Source organism: Mastacembelus armatus, chromosome 17 (genome assembly GCF_900324485.2).
Source record: "Mastacembelus armatus chromosome 17, fMasArm1.2, whole genome shotgun sequence".
In the NCBI taxonomy this organism is placed as follows: domain Eukaryota; kingdom Metazoa; phylum Chordata; class Actinopteri; order Synbranchiformes; family Mastacembelidae; genus Mastacembelus; species Mastacembelus armatus.
In genome coordinates this window covers 3,024,938-3,048,347 of record NC_046649.1, presented here as the reverse complement: position 1 = coordinate 3,048,347, position 23,410 = coordinate 3,024,938, and the positions used below count along the sequence as shown (strand labels likewise).

At 38.9% G+C, this 23,410-nt stretch overlaps 1 protein-coding gene across 1 annotated transcript in view; it reads left to right on the top strand.

Moving 5' to 3' along the window:
* Window positions 1-17,708: 17,708 nt before the first annotated feature.
* Window positions 17,709-23,410, top strand: part of LOC113133949 (cadherin-6-like) — a 70,959-nt gene continuing 65,257 nt past the window's right edge. Inside the window, exon 1 of the mRNA XM_026313025.1 lies at window positions 17,709-17,805. The gene's annotated coding sequence lies outside the window, so the exon portion shown is untranslated. The remainder of the gene's footprint in view (window positions 17,806-23,410) is intronic.

Sequence of the window (23,410 nt, the reverse complement as noted above, 5' to 3'; positions counted from 1 at the left end):
TATAGCCTGTCTGTGGATTCAGTTGTTTTATTACCTACACAAACATTAAATTAAATCAAACATCCAGGTAAAGTAGACTTAAATTGCTTAAATTAAACAATTTAAACCTGCGATGACCGACACCAAGGAGCGTGACTGAAGCCTCCAAACCAATCAACAGCTTATTATTCAGGTCAATCTGAAGGATGCAGAGTGAATGGTTTGCCACCTAGTGGGCTTTGGCATAAACGACAATCACATGGTTCCCCTACAAACAAATATCTTGCTATGATTACAGGCTGAATGTCAATCAACATTTTATCAGTGATATGATTACCCCTTATGAAGAGCATGAGAACAAGGACCGTGATATCGCCCGGTACGGCAAAGCCCGAAATGAGGACGTGGGGCCACCCTTCTATGGGTACACCACCAGCTGGAGGATCCATAATGGGCTGGTGCAATGTGATCCCTGGACACTAAAACTCGCTCTAGGGACATGGAATGTCACTTCACTGGGAGGAAGGAGCCTGAGCTTGTGCGAGAGGTTGAGCAAAACCAACTAGAAATAGTTGGGCTCACTTCCACGCACAGCCTGGGCTCTGGAAGCCAACTCCTTGAGAGGGGTTGGACTCTCTTCTACTCTAGAATTGTGTTATGAGAGGGCTGGGGTGGGCTTGCTTATAGCTCCCCAGCTCAGCCGCCAGGTGTTGGAGTTTTCCCCATGGAATGAGAGGGTCACTTCCCTGTGCCTTCAGGTCAGGGACAGGTGTCTCATTGTTATTTCGGCCTATGGGCCAAGCAGCAGTACAGGGTACCCGGCCTTTTTGGAGTCCCTGTGAAAGGTGCTGAAAGGTGCTCCAACTGAGGACTGCAGGAGTTAAAGTATCTTGGGGTCTTGTTCACAAGTGAGGGAAGGATGGAACGTGAGACTGACAGACGGATTGGTGCATCGGTATCAGCAATGCGGTCAGTGTATCGGTCCGTTGTGGTGAAGGAGCTAAACCGTAAAACGAAGCTCTTGATTTACCAGTCAATCTACGTTCCTACTCTAACCTATGGTCATGACCCAAAGGTCATGACCGAGAGGACAAGATCTCTGCTGAAATGAACTTCCTTCACAGGGTGCCGGGGCGCTCCTTTAGAGATAGGGTGAGGAGCTCGGTCACCCGGGAGGAGCTCGGAATAGAGCCGCTGCTCCTCCACATCGAGAGGAGCCAACTGAGGTGGCTCGAGCATCTTTTCCGGATGCCTCCTGGGAAGTGTCCAGGGAAAAGGAAGTGTGGGCATCCCTGCTTAGGTTACTGCCCACACGATAAGCCCCAGATAAGCCCCATTACTCTTGGACAAACCAAGGCTTATTATATCCCCCAACTTACATTTTTTATGCTAAGCCAACCTAACAGACTGCTGCTACAGCCTCATGTTTAGGGAAAACAAATGAGAGTAGCGTCCATCTGAATGTCTAAACTCAAAAAGGACAAATGTAAAGAAATTATTTATGAAGTCCACAGAGGTATATTGTTCAGCAGTGAGGAAGTGAATTAAAGTGGCACTGCACCATAAGTTTACATAAAGGCTAGTTTAACCTTCTGTCAGGATTCTTGACTTGACTTCCTCTGTTACGCTTTTGTTGTGAAGGATCATACAGGATCTGGTTCTCCGCCTTGTTTATGCCTTGATTGATTGTTTGATTGTTTTCATCTGTGTACTGTTCATGCTCATGGTTTATATACCCTCTCTCTGCCACAGACAAACCGCCAGGTTGTCTGTAATACTTCTGCCAACCCTGCTCCTGACTTAATGTTTTTGTCTGATTTTGAACTGCTCCATGTTTTCTGGTCTCATTGTGGATCTTGCTGATCATGGACCTTCTCGTCTCGACATAAGAAGCTAAGTAACCTTGCTCTAGTGTTTGGAAGAGACCAAGAGCCCCATGACTTCTACCATGTTCCATGTTGCCTTGATTAAGGAAGATCTTGTGGTCTAAGTTAGAGGACCAAGATTCCCATGCCGAGCCTTGCACCTAGTTCTATGTTTTCTTGATTAAAAAAGATCTTGTAGTCTGGATTGAGAGACCAAGATCCCCAGGCCAAGCTTAGTACCTCGTTCCATGTTTCCTTGTTTCAAGAAGATCTGGTAGTCTATTTTAAGAGACCCAGATTCCTATGCAAAGCCTCGTATTTACTTCCATGTTTCCCGGATTGGAGAAGAGAAATGTTTAGCCCCAAGTTAAAAGACCATGAACACCATGTCAAGCTATGTTTCTAGTTTCAGGTTTCTATGTTTTGTTTAATGAAGTTCTTGTTAGTTAAAATTTAAGAGCCCGAGGTCACCACGCCAAGCCTCGTACTTTATTTCTTGTTTTCGTGAATAGAGAAAGGGATTTTTGTTTCGATAGGATTCTAGTTTTGTCTTTCCCTGAGTTGACTGGTTATTTCACTCCTTGCTCGTTTTCTGTCATTTTCTGTTGAAATAAAGTCAGACTTTTGTACCTGAGTTACCAGAGTGGGCAAATTATTGGTCCTAATATTCCCCAGATCATGACACCTTCATGTACTGTTTAGGATGTTTTCATCCACCAAGGGTCATTTTTCATTCTTAATTTTTTCACTGTATTTCACCAAATGGAATGATTTTTGTTGACAAACCTTAATTTGACAAATTTTGGAAATATGATTTAGAAATTTTCCATAGGTCAATAACACACTGTGGGCAAAATCGCTACCCTTTCGTCATGTTCGGGATGAAAACATCCACTAAAATAAACTGCTGTAAAATTTCAGAAAAAATCCAGGATTTTAACTCTTTAATGCCAATTTCATAAGTGATGTCAAGGATTTGAGGAAAAAAACACACAAAATGACTTATTTTCAATATAAAAGTGATTGTGGACTGGATATTTTTTTTACCTTACCGAACAGTGCACAATGGTTAAAAGTAATGGTTAGTACTAACAGTAACATAATATCTTATGTTGTTCTGTAGAAGCTTTATCAACATGAGTTTTGGTGTATAGTCTTGGGCTCCAGGAAACTTTGGTCAAGTCATGCTTGCCCAGGTTAAACTTCACATCTATCCCCCCTTACAGACACACAGTCCTACCTGTGATTTCTACACATCTCTTTATTTTATTCTGGTTTTGATCATATTTCCTTTAGGCCTTTTCTCTTTTCTTCTGCAGCTGTTGCTCAGACCCAGCCTAACCAGTAGCTAATGTTTTTTAGCTTCTCTTTTAAAGTCCTCTTTCCTCTTTCTACCATTAGATAATTTAATTAAATTTGTCTGGTTCTCAGTGAGAAGCAGTTTATCCTTTGTTTGATTTTTGTTACACTAACAATCCTAGCGCCAAGCTCTCTTAAACTCAGGGTCAGGCACTGTTGCCTTACATACAGTTCAATACTGGCATAATGTAGAATAGAGAAAAGATATCAATGATTAGGTATTTGTATTAAACTGGAGTAAAAGTGAAGCCACAATATTAAACCAATCATAACAATGTGAAAATAAGTAAATGTTGCCAGTGATAGTATCAGAGCTATATGATAGAAAGCAATGAGACTTAGCTTTGGAGTCAGAGTTAGCCAAATGTAGTGAGGCATCTTCGGTCACATACTGCCTTCTTAAAAATAATAGGGCCATTTCTTGATTTCTTTGGCAAAAACAAATAAATATCCAATATATCTGACTCCATCCAGTCATTGTTGACTGGCTCCTTTATTGTTCTGATGTCCTGTGTTTGTCGTAATTTGAACTTTTATATTAAAAACCTTATAAATAGAATTAATAAAAGCACTGACCCAACATAAGGCAGTATTTTCCTTCACTCACTACTGTCAGGGCAGTAACTAACTGTGGTCACCCATGTTAATTTTCTCTGGCCTGTGTGCAGTTACTGCCCCCCCAGGATTGTGATTTGGCTCTATTCAAATAAACTGAATTGGACTGTACTGTCTGTCACTGTGCTCACACAGGAAGCATCAGGACAAAATGGACATTACAGTGAAATTACAGATTATAGATCAATCAAGCTTTATTTATAGAGCACATTTCGTACATTAAATGTAGCACAAAGTGCGTTACAGATTAAAAATAATACCAATAATGCCCCCCCACCCCACCCATATATACAGACACACATAAACATACACACAAATATGCGCACACACACACGTACACAACTGTTGGGGCATGTATCAAAAAAAGTCAACAAGAAAAGGCTGATAAGGCTTTCGACATCTGACATGGTTTGCAAGGAGGAACCACAAACACTATCATAGGGAGCCCCCAGCAACAGGAGGCAGCCACGACCCCCAGCAACCTGAGCCACTGGCACAACAGCCAAAACCAAAGGCCATCCCTGGTGCAGAGGGCTCCCACCAAGGAAACATTGGCGGTAGTAAAAAACTAAAATGGATAAGAAATGAAAAATATAAGATAAACTGAAATAGATTAAAATAAGTTAGAATGAATACAATTAGCTAAGAAGTAATAGCAATTGTAGATTATATAAAATAAAATGATGTGGTTGCCACAGTGTCTGTCTGGTTTTATACAGAGATATCTGCCTCTTTCCTGGGTCTAGTCCTTTAAGAGGATTCAGATTCATTTAAAGGGTCACTTCACCCAAATTACTGATAAATAAAAAATAAATTTAACAAATTAAATAACTGAAAAATTACATGTCCATATTTCTCCCAAATGGTATCTGGCATTTCAGATAGAGTTTGAGATGTAGGTGAAATGAAATTACCTTGTACAGCATTAAGAAAAGAGAGAGATTTATAGCAGCATGTGACAAAGGCAACTTGTAATGTAAAGAAGAAACATATTTCCCTAATTAAGATATAGTGACTATAGCCCCCTTATTTACCCAGGTAGAGGTCTCCTGGAGTACATCTGTTTATCTGCCCTGGTTGCAGATACACATAGACTACACACAAATAAAAGCAACAGGGTGGAATGGCTGGACTAAAGCAGAGATCCTTTTCCTTGAAGCTTTGTGAAGCTCCTTACCCTGGAGCTTGTTTGTTGGACTGGTTTGTTTGTATCACAAAGGAGTGTATATCCACATGTTTATTTGGTTCTATATTTTGCCTTTAGTGTGCATGTAAAGATTTGGTGTGGATGCTACACATAGTTTTATGCTGAAGTTGAGCACCAGGATTGCAATGGCTAATGGTGTCATGTCCAGTCTGAACCAGTGGGTGTGTCAGAAAACACCAGCGTGCATATATCCCGCTCAATCCCTGGCATAACAGAGTTCCCAACACTGAGGTCCTGAAAAATCCTTTCCAAACCAATCCCAAACCTGTTCAGCCTGCTCACCCAGAAATGCCTCAGATGCTCAGGACATCTTTTGGATAGATCCAGGACATTTCCCCAAAAGCATTCTGTAGAGCAAGCTCAGTATAGGCACTCACCTCATTACACAGTGGGATTCACTTGCTACTCTCATTTTCACATACCTAACATACCATGTCACACCATCAGCTCCTGGGACAAATGAATGCAAACACACCACAGATGAACATAGCTGTTAAATTCAAACATTTCATTCTGTGTGTGTGTGCTCTGACAAAGACACATAGTAAAAAAAGGTAGAAAGTACTGTCATCTGTCATTATGTAGTTGATATCTCCTCTATCCACTCACCCCAACCGGTCGAGGCAGATAGCCGCCCAAACTGAGCCCGGTTCTGCTGGAGGTTTCTTCTGTTAAAGGGAGTTGTTCCTCTCTACTGTCACCAAGTGCTGCTCATAAGGGATTTGATGGGTTTCTATGTAAAGTGCCTTAAGATGACTGTATTGTGATCTGGCGCTATACAAATAAACTTAATTAAATTCAGCTGAATTGAAAATGTAAGTGCATTGATTAATTGATTGTTAGTCTGGACAATCCTCACCCACAGACCACAAGGTTTATAGTCTTCATGGGCACTACTTTCTGCTAATCAAATAGCCCCTATTAAAGCTTTCTACAGTTAACACATCTCATCCCAGTCAAATACAAATGCTTTGTCAAGTACCTTTGTAGTCAGACAGTAAATAATACATTTGCAATAGAGAAGAGTGTGATCACAACAGTGAACTCAACAAAATACCACTAACTGCCCAGCGGATGACTTTGCAGGCTTGCCTACTTTATCACACCCACAATTAGTTTCACACTGTGTTACTTTAGTTGATAAGACAGGACACAGACCGTAAATGAGTATAGATTTTAAAAGCCTAACTAACATAAATGGTTGGTAAGTATTCTGGAATGAAGATAACTTAGCCCTACTCAAATCTGGCTCATAACCAGTAGCTCTAAGTGGTGTAGAATATGGTCAAAGCCTCTAGACTGTCAAACCCAGCATCTCTAATGAGATAGATTAAATGTGCTTGAATGACCTAGGATCAAGCAAAGATGACTTCTCCAGATTAGAATGAGTTCAGCATGAGCAGGGCTTTAACCTTTTTTAACCTCATTAGTACTGTTGAGACATTACACAGCAACAAGTGAGTGAATAAGTAAATAAAGTGAATCAGACTAATTTCAAATACATTTCTTTTTTACATTTCTGGAGAAAACTGAAACACAGAGACAGATTTACTGCTTTTAATGGTCTAAAGTATCAACACCGCCTATTTGTTTGTAATGGTGTCCTTAGTACGTCGAGGTTTCATGATGGTTTTTCACTATTTAAATAAAAAGTGAAAGTTGTGATCGTTTCATCAATCATCATTTTTAACATTTACAGTTTAGCATCATGAGGTAACCTGTTAGTTCACTACCTCAATGTGCCAGCACTCTGTTGACTCTATTGTTTCCCTTGTCTGCTAAGTTTCACAGTTTTTAAAGGAGGTTGTAGGCATTTCTGTGTTTAAATTGCTGTCTTTCTCTTGTCTGTCTGGTGACACAGTGACTAAACAATGGGAAGAATGATGTAAAAGGAAGAATATAGTCAGTAGGAGGGCAAGGCAATTGGGGAGAGGGATGTCTGTAGGGCATCACAGAGGGGGAAGAAAAGTAGAGAAAGCTCCTGACATGGAAGGAGGTAGTTAGAGAGGGCTAAAGCAAAAGAAAAAGGAAGGTAGGGGGTTAATAGTGGGTCTGAATAGAGGATTAATTCTCCCACAATACAAACCCAACACACGCACACACACATATACTGGATTAAGACTGTACACCATAATCACAATTGTCCAAAGTCTTGCACACATACAGTATTCTCATGCTTCCTCTATAGTTCTCAAGAAATTCAGAGATCTATTCACATAATTTTACTTGTCTCAAATCCAATCTGTTGTGTCACACTTGAGAGGATATTCCATAGATGCACAACAAAAACAAATAGGGAGAATTCTCTTCAGTTCCACCATGAAAATTCCTCATCAACTTCAGAATAATATCCATTAGCAGTCATGGAAATGGTGGCATGCAGCCCCACGTTTGGTGGTATGCATGGTTGGATTTTCATTCTTTGTTCTTTTTTTTTTTTTAGTTTTTGTGTATGTGTGCTTTGCAGTGTTAAAAAACATCTTTGGCTGCTCTTGGAAAGAATTGTCAGAGATAATCTGTTCTTGGTGTGGCTGGGTGCCCAATGCCTAAAGCAAAGATATTGTACAGTCTTCCAAATGCCAAAAATACTAAACACCAGATAATGAAACTGTAAGCAACTAGTAACAACAAAGCTTGTCTAATGTATTTTCCAAGGACAGTGTTTGACCAATTAACCATAGAAAACTGATATGTCTTTGCAGTGACGTGAGGTTTTTATATATTTATATACCAGATTGATTTGGTTGAGACTGCAGGCTAATATTAGCCTCTGCTTTCATCATGGAAAGGACTGTGGGACTTTGGTTTATGATCCTGTTTCTCACAGTGTAGTTGAGCAACAAAGGTTTTGCTTCATGACCAGTAAAAAACAAAAGACCAAACCACCATAAGACCAAAGCAAATACCCAGTTTGAAGGATTATCAGACACTTCATTAATTAACATAGTTAATGGAGAATTGTTAAAGCAGTGGGGTTTTTTTCAACGATAATGTTTGTTTGGAATAGATCATATTAAAACACACCATTTTAAATAATGCACCATTATTAAATAATACCTACTTACCCTGTGATTAATTCATAAAGGTTTTGACTTAACATTTCCTGTCTATCTTTTATTAGTTTGGTTTACGCAATTATCATTTGGATTATTATGGCCTTACTATTCTTAAAGAGCTAATGGTTTGGCAGTGATAAACGCTTGGTCCCACCTTAAATATATAGAGTCTATCTGCACTAAAACGTCATGAAAATAAAATAATTCAATAAAACGAATGTGTACTAAACAAAAACATTCTTAAAGCTTGTTCAATGTCTGTAGGTTACAGATGGTTAGGGTTAGGCAGGACCAAACATGACCTACAGGACAGTCTACAAAAAATGTCATGTACTCCTTTAGATTGAAGTTAACATTTATTCACAAATAAGTATTTTTCAGTGCATACCAGCTGTAATATGGTCCTGTTACTAACCACTCTGGTGTGGTTTGCAGTTCTACTTCATGGACAAAAAGAGTAGTGTGTGATCTGAAAGGAATTTAATGGCAGGGGGATGGCAGCGTCCATCTGTAGCATCAGAGGGGGGTCTCTAATCCTGTCTCTGAACCCCCCATGTCACATCAGAGATGGATAGAGGAAATACTGTAATATGGGAAGAAGAGAGAGGGCTATTATACTCCAGCAGTGGGCCTGTTTTGAAACCTCAGAGTTTTTATGGGGGTTTAAATATCAGGGTGGGTGTGTTTCTGACTTGTGTTCAGAGAACAGAATGGCGTTATTGTAACCATTTGCATCTGAAACTGAAGCAGCAAAATGGACTTCAGCCATCATTCAGATTATTACTTACATCTGTGCTTTTCCTACTGTAATATGTCAAAATGTCTTCCATGAAACCAGCCTATTAGAGAAACAGTGTCTATATTAAGGAGTTTATATTTTAAAATGCCATTTTTATATGAAAGGGATTTGGGGTCATGTTTGGCCTTTGTCCACAGTGAAACACATCTGAATAACACAAAAAAGACAAAAGCTCTTCTTATTCACCTATTCATTTAGCTAAGAAAAAAGCTGCATATCAGAACCTACATTTTGTAAGATTTTGGACATATCATTTTTTCATGGTTGAGAGAACATCTGATGAAATCAACACTAATACAGGTGAATAAGACCTTTCTGAATTTTCTGCCATAAAGCCCTTGGCTATAGGCTACTCACTCGTAACTGGTTACTTTGCCAAGTGGCAGCTCATTTCCACCTCCACGCATCGTCATCCTGCTCTCTGTGATCAACTATACAGTGTTTTAAAGCAGTCAAATTCACAATTTAGTTTTTCTCATTTGCAGATTTTCTTGCTTAAGTTTTGCTTATGTTTTGTAATCAAAACTGAAAATGCTCCTGTATGCTACATCATAATCATAATGCTGCAAAAAATGTGGTCTGTGTTTATAGTGTTATAAGTTTCTCTAAGAGGGCTGGAACTCTCCACTGGTAGTTTTATAGCAATTTTGTAACCCTTTACTGAATTTATAGTTTTTATAGAAGCATATGTTCACCCTGTGTGCAGCACAGTAGTGAACTGGTTAGAACTGTTGCTTCACAAGAAGTTGTTGCCGGGTTTGACCCAGCTGCTGACAGGGGCCTTACTATGTGGCATTTGCACAGGTCTGCAAGGGATCTCTCCGGGTACTCCAGCTTCCTTCACAGACCAATTACATGCAGGTTTTGCATAACTGGTGAGTCTATAGGTGTGAATGTAAGTGTGAGTGTTTGTCTGTCCCTGTGTGTTAGCTCTGTGATAGACTGTCCAAGGTGGACCTGGCCTCTTGCGCATTGCACCTGACAATGCTGATAGGAATGGCATAAGCAGTAGAGAGGATAGATGGATGAATAGATGTTCACCCATTAGTACCACACCAATTTAACCTGAAAACATCCTGGGTCATTTACCAGCCTATAGAGATTTCTGTAAGACCTGCCCATTATTTTTATGGCTATGTGCACATTGAGAAGGGCAATTTCAGGAAATTTCTAATTAACAGTTGGGCAATATGAGTATGTAGTTTAATTATAATCAGGAGTACAAACTGAAAAAACATTGTTTTCCATGGAACCCCAAACTAGAGTACATTTAGTAGTGTAAAGGTGTAGACATTACATTAGTCCTGCTCTGCCATTTAAATATATGATTAAACACCCATGTTCAAACTGCTTTCTCTCTGGAGGAAGAGTGATGGGGGCTTGAAACACAAGACAAAGGACATTCTTACCTCATCCTCTTTTGTGGCCTCAGGTACCTTCCCCCCCTTGGACCCTGTGTGTGTGAGTCTATGCCTGTGTGTTTGTCAGGAATCTTGCAGGACATCAGAGGGCTCCAAGATGCTCGACTCAGTGATTAGCTGTGCTCAGCAAGAGCTGCTCAGACACACGCACACGCACACACGCACACACAGAACTAGCCAAGCTAACAGAGACAGGCAGACTGGCAAGCCCACTTGTCACTGGCTAAGCTGATAAACTGACATGTGTGTGTGTGTGTGTGTGCCCTACTCTTGCATGGTGAGTATGAATGATGTACACATCTTTATATTGTAAGTTTCTGTATAATTTACATAAGTGTACATTTTTCATTTACTGTGTGCAGCTGTGTACATAACATACTTGTGAGCTTGTGAATATGTTGAGTGTGTGTGTATTTAGATATTAACCTGGTGCTTTTTCAGAGACTGGCTGTGGCTAAGCCAAAGTCTGAGCAGGACCTCAGTACGGCAACTGACACTGACAGACAGATTGAGCACATGATGAAAGTCTCAGTATCAGAGTCCACTGCTTTCAACTGTAAATATACTGTGACAGGGCCGGCAAAAGCCTTTTTGGGTGACCTAAGTAGGATTTTAGTACCCCCTCCCCCACTCCTCATAAATACATTATCAGTGACATGATTTCAGTGCCTGGTGAATCCTGCTCTTGTTGCAAGGTAATCATCAAAAACCTTGCTACTGTATTTTGTACTTTTAGTAGATGGGTAGCATCAAAGGATTTTGTACTGCCAACATAAAATCAGCCTTCATGTTGACAACGTCTTACTCTCTTTGCAAGGCCTTCATAAATCCCTGCAAGAGGATATTAAACTTACCAACACAACACAGCTATTCCATAAATTAGGCCAAATCACCAACTATAGCTCATACACACTTTCAGCCAAAGGAAGCTTCAGTTATTTAAAACACTACTTTCAGACCTTTCAACTTGTGCCTTTAACACTGACCCATGCTGATGTAAAGTTATATTATGGGCTACTCTTGTAAAATTGTATCATTAATAACGAGCATATCATTTGCACTGCTTTTAACACTGTTACCTCACTGCAACAAGGTTCTGGATTTGAACAGTTTGAACTGCTTCAAAGGCCTGGCTGAAGCAAGTATCACAATAGAAGCAAAATAAATCTTGCATGGTGGATAAATCTTGTTTCTCATGACAAATCCTTACTTGCTGTTTGCTTCTATGAGATTTCTCATTTTTACTGCACCTGAGTGACTACATTAAATTAAACCCTTTGAGTGTTGGAATTAACAACATGTAACAATTAGGGCTTTTTAATAACCTAATCAACATGGGCATGGACAAACATGGATGTTTTATGCAAATGTATGTTTATTATTAATGAAATCACCCTAAACATACAGCATAAAGAACTTAGACATGTTTCAAAGTCAGTAGATATGTTTTTCAAAGAACTTGTTCATGTCTATTAAACACATGGAAAAAAAGAACATTATTCCCATCCCATTATTTTTGTTCAAACAGACGAGTCTGTTTACATTTTCAGATGACAGGGCAGCTCGCTTTTTCTGAACAACATGCCCTGACAGTGAAAACAATCTTTCACAAGGTATGGATGTGACAGGTGTTACTAAGTATCTGCAGACATCGTTTTGTAATTGAATTTACCGTTCAGAAGAACTTTTTCTTTCCCCATTTTTGTTTGCTGCTGCACTCTTTACTGTCTTTACTTACATGGCTAGGCCACAGGTCAAACTGGAAATGCGCGCTGCATTAAACACGTGTTAAAATGAGTTTGCATTAACACGTTAATTTTAACAGCCCTAGTAACAATAGTTTCCCACAAATACAGCAAGTGGGAAGGTAAAGTATGTGCATGTAAATACAAGTGCAGGCACAAGTGCTATGTGAACAATGTTTGAAAAGTTGGGTTTGTCCAGATTTTCCCTCTTTTGTGATATGTCAATTTTGAGACTAGGACCTAATTTCTACCTGATATTAAAATGTGATGGATCTGTATATCTTACCTGGATAGAAGAATAATACACTTATGCCTGCATTATTACAATTTAATGCGGGTGTAAACAACTATGACTCCCAGTGAATGCTAATATTTCTTTCTCAGTGCATTACAACTGTTTGTTAACTCATAAATTATACTGGCCCAAAGTGGATAGAAGAATCCACTTTTAATATATCTACAAAAAACAACAACAAATAAGCAGAATCTACTGTGTAGTGTTCAGAAAACAGTTCAGAGCTGAAAGGTGATTTAGGCATATTGACAAAAGAAGATTTCTAGTGAACATGCTCTGTAATCTAAACAATGCAGATGCCCATGGAGACTTTGTTTCATAGGAAATAGGGTGCCATCTTGGAAGTTTCAGTTAATAGTGTGATCCATATAGTGCTAGCAGTTTTCTTCTTCACTGATTTTTGAACGCAAGTTCCAATAATTTTTCTGATTAAATAAGATGAATATTGAGAAAATGGATATTGATGGATCCCTACAGCATCACTACTGTCAATTTTATTTTCAAGAAAAAGACTTTCTGAAATTGTTGCTATCATGCTGTGGAAAATGTTCACCCCCACTAAAAGCCTGAATGAAAAGCTAATTTTTCTGCTTCCATCCCAGCATCCTTATTCAGTAAGAGATCCAGTTTTTCACTTTGTCTTGGCAGGGCACAGTAAACAACACTGCCAACGCCAGCCAGCCAATATGGTGTAACTGATTTAAGGCGGATTAGAGATTCCTGTGCTAAGCCTGAGAGAATCCTCTCAAATATTCACAGACAGACTGAATTAGTGAAAGAAACAATAGCTATTTTCAATATATCTTATGTAAAATGTTTGCATCCTGTGCTACCTACAACCACTATAGATGAGTGGCTTTAAGTTTCAAAAACACGTGATTATATTTTCAAAGTCCAACATTTCTTTATAGTGTTTGGATAGAAACAACATTTCAAAATACGAATCACTTTCTTACAAGAAAAAAACTGTTGTCCTCAAGCCTGAAGTTGTTCGTTTGGCTTGTTCCTGGTTTTCCCTAACTCCGACATTAACAAATTCCTGGAAGAGCTTTTGGCTCAAAGTAAAATTGCCCCTTAGCTTACAAATGTTGAAACATGCTCCGCAGTATCTTATTTTAATTTGCCTTTCTATTTACACACAGGACAAATGCTAGTCATTTCTGAAATCAATACGCAGTAGCTCAAAATACAGAAGGATGAGTAAAGGAAACAGTTCCTATATTTGTAAGACATCAATTATATCTTCAGTTCAGCTAAGTCTTTTAGATATGAAAATGGTGAATTCATGAACATGAGCTATGAGGAAAAGGAAATACATCTGGGCAAACTTCCTTTTTATTATGATTATTTCAAACACACACACAGTGAATATAATTTGAATGTATTCTCTAATAAGACATGCCGACTACTGAAAAGACTTTCAGGAATGACCTTGCTTCATGCTATAGAGTGAAGCAGCAGACAGACAATGACAGTGATTTGCAAAATTAAAATTTGATGAGATCTGAGAATTCCTCATGCATCTCTGCTTGCCCACCTGTACATAGGCCTTTAAAAAAGCACTTGTTCTGTTTGATTCACACATCCAAGAGGCATCCCCTCTCACCAGGACAGTACACCCAAAAACAAGATACGTTATCACACAGAATAGTGTATATTAGTCATAAAGTTTAGTTGGTATAACTGGTAAAAGAGTTATGGCAAATGATGGCTTCCTTTTCCACAAGTAAATTGGGTCCCTATGTAAATGAGAACCGTCACAGATCACTGTTGTTTGAAGCACTGTTGAGTTGATGACACTATGCTCACTACCCAATATACAGTCACTGTGCAGATAAATGACAAGAAACTAGATATAAAATAAATAAATCACAACAATGAAGCAAATAGAACACTGTCAGCCTAGACTGCCAGAGGACTGCACCGAGCTTCTCTTCTTCACTTCCTCCCTCTCTAATCCTCTTTCTATGCATTTACCCCAACCAGTCCAGGCAGGTGGCCGCCCAAACTGAGCCCAATTCTGCTGGAGGTTTTTTCTTCTGTTAAAGGGAGTTTTTCCTCTCCAAGTGCTGCTCATAAGGGATTTGTTGGATTTAGTTTTTGTAAAGTGCCTTAAAATGATTGGATTGTGATTTGGCACTATTCAAATAAAATAAACTGAAACTGAATTGAACTGATATGATTCAGTATAGTATTTATGATTTTTACTCTTTGTACTTTTACTTATTACAATCAACCTTTGCAGGCCCTGTCCCCCCATGTTATATTATGTTAATTGTAAATTCAACTAAAATGTGTGCAGACTGTACTTTGTTTGTGAGCCTGTTGATTGTGGCATGTGCTGAAATATAACTTTTAAATAATGATCATGTTTCCTCTTATTTCTTGTTTTAGTTATATCTTTATGTGTAGAAAGTATGCCCATGTACAGAAAGTGTCCTATGCAGATACTATAGATATGAAGTATTTACAGAATCACTTGCAGATCCACAAGCTGCTTAGACTTGTGTCTTCTACATCCATTGCTGCCAACATCTGTCTGCAGTTGTTTGGGTGTCCATTAGGGCTGTTAGACGAATTTACTTCAGAGCTCAGTATGACTCTGTACCAGCAACACACTTACTTGGTCGGATCGTGCTGTCTGAGATCATTGTGGTGCAAATTTGCTGGCTTTAACGGAACATCTCAGTCATTTGACATAGATTTTGTGGTTAATGCTGATGGAGAGTAGTCAGAAGAGTCATATTTGAATTTCCAGTTGTATTTATTTATTTAGATGTTAAGGTGAATGTTATTTGGAAGTTGTAAACAGGCTATTGCGGTAATGGTGGCCATGTGTGAATTGTTTGAGTGGGGGTACACACTAGACAGGTTAATTAATACTACTGTGTAATCAAATAATTAGCAGTGTCTAGGGAAATTCTAATGTGACATATTTTATTTAAAGCTACCTTTTAAAAAATCTAAGTAAATGTACTTTCAAAGATTTAAATGGTCGAGGTACACAGCACAAATTTCTATGTACCACTTTATAAGTAATTACAGTTTAATTTTATATGTACCTGAAAATATTATTCTGCAAAACAAAACTGTTCATAAAAGCTGAAAGAAGACGAAGAGATATGATTGAAAGTTACCTTTGATCTGATATTTTTTACTTAATTTTGCATCTCTTGTCCACTGCTTATTCCTGCTACCCAGGGTAAAAGGGGGCGGAAGCCAATCCCAGCTGACTGGGTGAGAGGCAGAGTAAACTGTGGACAGATCACCAGTCTATTACAGGGTTGACACATTGAGAAAGACAACCTCAAATTCACATTCACACCTACGTCCAATTTATAGTCACTAGTTAACCTCAGGTGGAGTTGGATTCAAACCCAGAACCCTCTTGCTCTACTAACCTCCACTACACCATGTCGTCAAAAACAAATGTAAATTATTATTATTATTCTTGTTGTTGTTGTTTTTGATGCATACAATATGATAAACTGTTCCCAAAAATTGAGAGAGTTCTCTGAAAAATTACTTTTTCAAAAAATGTCATTTTTTTCCTACTGGAGTAAAACTATTAAATTTATATTTTTAGTTTTAAGGGGTGACATCTGTGTCTTTGTTTGATGTTGTTTTCTGTGCTACTGCATCAAACCAAACTGTCCTTTAGAATTCAGGAGCCATAAAGTGCCTACGTGACAAACGTGTCATCTCAGAACTTCATTAAAAAAAAACTCAAAGAGAAAAGTTTAGTTCAGGAGGATATCCACACCTCTGAATACTTCATTCCTAAATAATTTCAGTCTCTTTTGCTGATTGAATTCTGTATAGCACAGATTTCAAGTTAATGTTTATATCTAGCACAAAAGATTTGTTAACATAAGTTAAAGTTACTGCGGTAGGATCTGTAAAGCTGGTGCTAACTGTCTTAACTGTCACATTAACAATTATTGTTGGTTCTGATGTCATTTTTTTATCAGAGCAAAACATAATGTAATTTCAGATCAGTAAAGTGTTCAGTTCCTTACAGTCTGTATGAGATGCAGCACCCTCCTGACACATTTAATCTGCACATAGCTCTCAGAAAGTAGTAAGAGATAATGCAAAAAACAACTTCATCATAGCTAATGTACAATGTTTCTTCTATTAGGAAATCTGTTGATAGAGATTATATACTGTAACATTCTCTCTCTTGAAGTTGGCACATCATGCACGCTGTTAATACAGAAAACTCACATGAATAAAATATTGTACTCACCAGTAGTGACTTGTGTAAAAGAGAATACACTCTATGGTCTGCTTGTTCATTTAGCATGTTAGTGCAAATTGTCATTCTACAGGGAAATGTTCTGACTCTGAAGTATCTAATATTGTACTTCCATATAGTATCTCATCATTAGAGAGTTGTAAAAAGAATGGTCACCATTGAACTCAGCAGAGGCTGAGCTGCCCTCGGGTTTAGTCCCTTGTTAGGCCCACAGTGGCTGGTAAACCTTTTCCAACTGCACACATCAATTCTGTTACAAATGTCTTGCCTCTTATACTGAAGCTGAGAAAACCCTAAACACATCACCAGGATTCATTTCTCATCTCCACAGAAAATATTAATCAGCTGTTTTTACAATTCAGTATCTCTCTTTGACAAGCAAACTGACCATAGTGTGTCAGATTGTCATTTTTACACCATATATACAGTATATAAGATAAGAATATGTGTATATACTTTGATATACTCTGAATTTGTATATGGTATATACAGTATATATACAGTATTATGAGGCTGAATAACATTAAAGCCATGGGTCTTAGAATCAAAACAATAGTTGTAGAGACTATAAAAAGCTTTAGAAAAGGCTGATAATTACCTGTGGGTTTGTGCCATGTCTTCTGTGCAATAGACATTTGATTCATTGCTAATCTAAAAATTTTGCCTATTGTAGCTTGAAGTTAGAGGATATTTGGAAATATGGTGTTTGGTGTTATATCCAGCTAGCCTTTCACAAAATAATGTAGTGCAAACCTGTGCCACTCTCTACAGGTTAGAATGGCCAAATTCATCTGTGGCCTGCAGGCTGTGATGTACCAGCTTCTGCTTATTAAAGACCAGTCAGAAACAACCCCGCCATTTCACATGGTCTCCTTGCACAAAGAGCTTCTAATATTCTCCTTTAAGAAAGCAGTTGGCCTCCTTATGGCTGATTGAAACGTGTCTGTTGGTTGGAGCTGGGGACGTGGTCCGTGTTCCTGTGCGTGTGAGCGTGCATGTGCCCCTTTAATCGCTGTAATGACCAATCAGCAGCCATTTTAGCTCCTCAATTTGTTGCTTTTGGGAAGGGAGGGGATGTGGGGCTGGTAGAGCGAGGCGGGGATTGTTGGAGAGAGCGCGGCGGAGGCAGAGAGGGGAGCATCAGTCCGTCTCCGCTGGATTCACTGCTGCTTCTTCTTGTTAGACCTCCGTCCTCGGCGCACAGCGGTAAGTGGCACTGCTCTACCTGCGTTTTTCCTGCACGGCTTCAGAAAACACCAAAACAGCAGCTCACATTTTCTCTGACATACTTCTTTCATTTTCCTGTTGTTGTCGCAGTGCTTGCAAATTTAGAAGCTTCGTCTTGTTGGACATGCGTAATTTAATTGAGCCATTAGCCGCCGCCGCTGGGTATTAAGTCCGTTTCGTGGTCAAAGTGGTGAGAAAATCTGGCAGTACGCTACCTGGAAACTTTATTGCAGGTTTCTTCATAGACTTTTGGGCTGTTTTTAAATAACCTGCATGACTTTTAGAAAATGAGCAATTTCTTTCTAAAAACGATTCCAAATCCCCCTTTCCGCTTATTCCTTACACTTACTATGTGGAAGTTAGAGTCGCGCACCGTCCGTGCAAAACGGTAACTTGAATGTAAGTTATCATGTTCTTTAAATGAATTCCTTAAAAACAGTGACGTTTTCTTTCTCAATTCCTCTTGTGTGGGCTATATATCTCTGTATGATGAATCCATATCAAATGTGCGCAAACAGGTTCCAAGCTGTCTGTATTTGGGAAGTGTTACTCGAGCGCAGGATTAGACCTGCTGCAGAGTTGTATGGACGCTGAATTACGCAGAATTAACACAGACGTACAACAACTTTAAAAACAAAGATGGTTTAATGTTTGAATTGTTGGCCAACTTTTCTTTCCTGTCGACTGTGAGGATTTTTCTCTCGTTGTAACTGTTGTAATTTTGCGTCTTGTTAGTATGTATGTGGAACAGACGTGCAGTAATCCAGGGTAATGTTATGACTCAGTGTGTATGATATTTAAGATTTCACTGGAAACGCTTTAAATATTAATGATATGGCGCTAGTTCTCTGTTTCAGCCGCCGTGGTTTCTTCAGTACAGAGAAAGATGAGAGACTCAGAGAGAGTGATGCTGATCCGTTCCGATCTCTGCCCCTCTCTCTGACTCCATCTTACTCCTTCCATCGTGAAGTTAGGATCTAATTAAAACATGTAAAGTTACAGAGGTTTTTTTATATTTCGCAAACCTCACATATCCAGTCTCATCAGTCTTGCCGCATGGAAGAGGAACACAGCTGTAGGTTTACTGCGTTACCTCGTGAATTCTTACTCACATATGTGGCTTTGTTGACTTGCTGTATTAACTGGCTGGTACCGAGAGGCTCTTGTCACATTGGTTTAGCCCCAGCTGGAAATGCAGTAGAGTGTGTGTGCCCCCAGAGTAGCTGGTTTGGGTCAAACTGTGGCAGTACATCGGGCTGTTGGCTGTTGTGTTTGACCTGCTTGGAGTGACAGATGGGTGGGGTTTTCAACATCTGGCCAGCTGTGACAAAAACGTGGAAAAGCCAGCATTTAGCCAGTATAAAAATCCTCCGAATAAACACTAATGAAATCGTTTGGGTACATTTAATTCAGAAGCTTTTAAAGCAGGATGGTCCATGATTTTATATATGAACACAGAAAATCTGTCAAAACAAGAGTAGGCTATATATATTATTATTATACAATATATTTTCTAACTTTAAATCAAACACCAAAATTAGCAAATATGTTCAGACTGATATAGGAATATATCTTTTAAAAAAAAACAGCCTATAAAAACATAACAGATTACAATGTAGTGAAATGTAACCTTTATCCTCAGTTAAACTGTGGAAACCTGTAACAGGCCATTGGAATTTAGAGCAGTGGTTGGCAATTCAGACCCCTTAATGAAATCCATCACTTTATACTTTGGAGGATTCTGAAGTTTCCCAGCATACATGGAAGTGCCTTAGACATTTATGTATCATTGGCACCATCATCCCTATTACATGGGTTAAGTCAGTTCTCACATTAGACATTCCTCAGTGACTCAGATCACCTCCCCGAGCCTAACAGCACATCACTTACATTTTTCCCAGAGTGAGAGTCAAAAGTCGGCTGCTGAGTTTATTGTAACTATACAGCTGATTTGATCGTTGTCTTACTATTGAATAGGCAATATCTGCATACATTATTATAGTCTTATAAGGAGCCCAAACTGGCTATTGCATAGAATGACAACATTCCAACCAGGTGAACTATTAACCCAACTAAAGACCCAGAAACTTGGTATGCATCCAATCCAGTGAACAGTACCTTGTTCAACTGTGAGAAGTGGTTAGTGTTATTCCCATGATCCTCTTCCGACTCTACACTTACCCAGGCAGCCGTGACTAGTGTGAATTTGTTCTATTAATTATAATGAATCCATTTTTAAAAGTGAACCCTTTAAATATGCTGAATTTACCAGAAGGTGCCAGTTTGTAAAATGTTTGAACTCTAGTTCTTCCAAATGTCCTTGCCAAAAAGCAGGGATGTTATTAATAGACTTTTTCCTGATATGTGGACACCCAGTTAGTATAAGTGGGTCTGTGTTGTCAACAACTTGGTTTATTCTGAAGCTGACAGAGAAATCTCAAAAATCTGTCCCACTGTGCCTGCATGTACCAGGATGTATTGTTTGTGACCATAATAGTCAGCTACAATGGAGGGGCTTTGTTTCCCAAAGCTTAGTGAACTGCAGGGTGGTATGACCCCAACCTTAACTGTCTCTAATCTTAAGGATAATCATAACGAGACAATTGTGGGTGCACACTTTGATTCTAAGATCTGTCCACTTACTTCAGACTAGCTAATTGTAGAAAAAAATAATAACCAGCTCCACCAAACTTCCCAAATTACTCCTATAGTCTTAGTCAGCATGTGAACATCTTGCCATTTACAATACAGTGTCCATCCATCCATTACACGCTGATTCCTAACCAGGGTCCCAGGGATCTGCTGCAGCCTATCCCAGCTGTCTTTGGGTGAAAGGCAGAGGTACACCCTGGACAGGTCACCATGCAACAATATACCAAAAATAATGTTATAGCACAGCAGAAATATATGTAAAAGCCAAATACAAATAAAACTGAGGGAAACATGGGACACACAAAAATACAGGGAAACACTTAAAGAACAAACCTTTAAAACAGTGGTTCTGGTTTTCATTCATATTTGCATGCATATTTATCAATTCAAACATACTTTATTTACATTTTTTAATAATTAAACATACCTAGGTCAACATGTTTGCATTTTCATTACAAAGAGAAATAAAGGATAAATGCAGTGAATAAAGGTTGGTGAATGGCAGTGTGAAAAATAACACAAGTTAAAAGTTAATAAACACGGTAACTTGAATTACGTCAAGAACAAGTACGTCAACACAAACTGTAGTTTATTTAAGGTAAAGAATGATTCATGGAGGAGGACACCAACACTGTAGATCTCTGTTGTTGAGGCAGGCTGCTGCAAAGACACAGAACCATGATGGCAAAACCTCAGCCACCTTTAGTCTTTTAACGTGGACACAGTCCACAGTCTCTACATGTCGGACTCAGGTCCGACATGCATTTTGTAGTCTGTTAAGCAGTGAGATGTTCAGAGAAACACCCAGAGCCAAGCCATTTGCACATAGTCACTACAAAGATCGGTGAAGCTATCAATGAGAGAGAGAGATATTTGGTCCTTCTCTTTGTGGTAGGTAAAAGCCTTGTTTCAGCACTCTTGCCACATCTGAGACATTCTTCTTTTGGTTAAAGGGAAACAAACAGCATCAGTTAAGGCAAGAAGAGATAAAAGCATATAATCCTCTGTATTGCTGATACTCAGGATGGATCTAAGTATAGCAGTGCTCCTGAGATGACCAGAAAAGCCTGAATGAGCAAGTATTTTAGTATGTCATGCCAAATTAAGGCTTGGAAGCAGGCCTAATGTGTTTATTAAGCTGACTGAGGGCAGCTTCAGTTTGGCTGAACACATGGATATTTTTTCTTCAGTTTGTCAGCTGTGCAAAGAGGACAGTTTATTAAGTTTAGTTGTATGAGGGAAGATAAGCCTAAACTGGCACAAATGATCAGTATAGAGATAGGATAAGAAAGTACATGGATCTGCTGACCTTAATTTTATCAGGCACCAGGGAAGAGGCTTTCACAGTGAGACTGATAAGCACTAAATAAAAACCTGGGATTATTTTTGGTCTGTTCAGAAGCATTGCTGTATGTATTTAGGGCTTACATCTTCAATATAAATATGTGATCTTAATATGTCTTTCATTAGCTGATGATTACCAGAACCTTTGTAGTTTTTGTCTCGCAGCTTCAATCTTGAATTCTGTCATTCTTAAAGAATGTACTGCCATGTACTGATGGCATTTTGTTTTAAGTAGACCAGTATCTAAGACTGAGGAGCTGGTGTGGTGGTAGATGTTGGTCGGAAACCAGCATATGGCTAGGGTTTGCACTTCAGTATGTTGTTATAATTTGAGTTTACACTTTTAAATGAGCAAACATGAGAAGGCTAATATATTGATACCCTTTTTATGGATGATATTTCTTATTAAGCAGCAGCCTGTGAAAGTGCCATATACTGTATTTTCAGACTATAAGTCGCACTTTTTTTACTGCTCTGGCTTGTCCTGAGACTTAGACAGTTAAGTGTGTATATTAACAGTAAATTTGTTAAGTAGTCACTAGCATTAGATGGCAGTCGTGACTCAAATGAAGATAATATTGTACTGCAAAAGTAAAAACGTTTATTTTCATGTTACAATCCAACTGCTAGTGTAACAACTGAAAATGCTGTCCAAAAGAAAGAGCTACACTGCTGACTTCAAAGTGCAGGTAATGAAGTCTGCAACTGAAACCAAGTTTGGAGTGAGTGTCAGCATTCAAACACAGGCTGTTTTTGCTAAAACTTTGGTTCGACTTATAGCCCAGAAAATATAACATCAGTGGGTAAATCAGTTGGTGATAAAACATGAACAATGTCAGATCTATTAGGAAGATCCAGATGCATCACAGCTGGATTACTAGCTGAGACCTCACACCCATACAGGACAAACATGTCTCAGGTTGTCCCATATCAAGTAGCTGTAAATATACTTGTCTTATACTTGTATAGCACTTTTCTACACTCAAATGTACTCAAAACATTTTACACCATTTGTCCATTCACACATTCATATACCGGTGGAACAGCCACCAGGGGCAACTTGGGGTTCAGTGTTTTGCCCAAGGACACTTTGACCTGTGGACCAGGGAAGCCAAGGATCGAACCACCAACCCTCTATTTCATGGTTGACCCTCTGAGCCTTCCAGTATGAGTTGTAAAAGAAATGTAGCACAAAGGGCTAAGTTGTCCATGATCACTTATTGTATACAGTTCATCAGACAGCGCTACTGTCAGAGCAGCCAACCATGCTGTTGGTGCAAATGTTATGATATCAGTAATGTATGGTCTTATTAAAGCAATGAGAATTAAAATCCCTGAGTACCTGATGTCATCAGACAGAGCAGCCACTCGCATACATTTAATTATAGAAGCTCTGGATGCAAATGAAGCCCTGAATCTGCTCTGTGTGCTAATTTACTTTGTAAATGGCCGACAACTGCCTTGACAATAGTCTTTGAGCTCTGTATGTGTTTGTGTGTGTGTGGAAAGTGATAACGCTGATTAGCTCCAGGTGCATTGTCACATCCATTAAGTGGATTAGCGAAAATGTGACTGTAGTAAAGGTGTT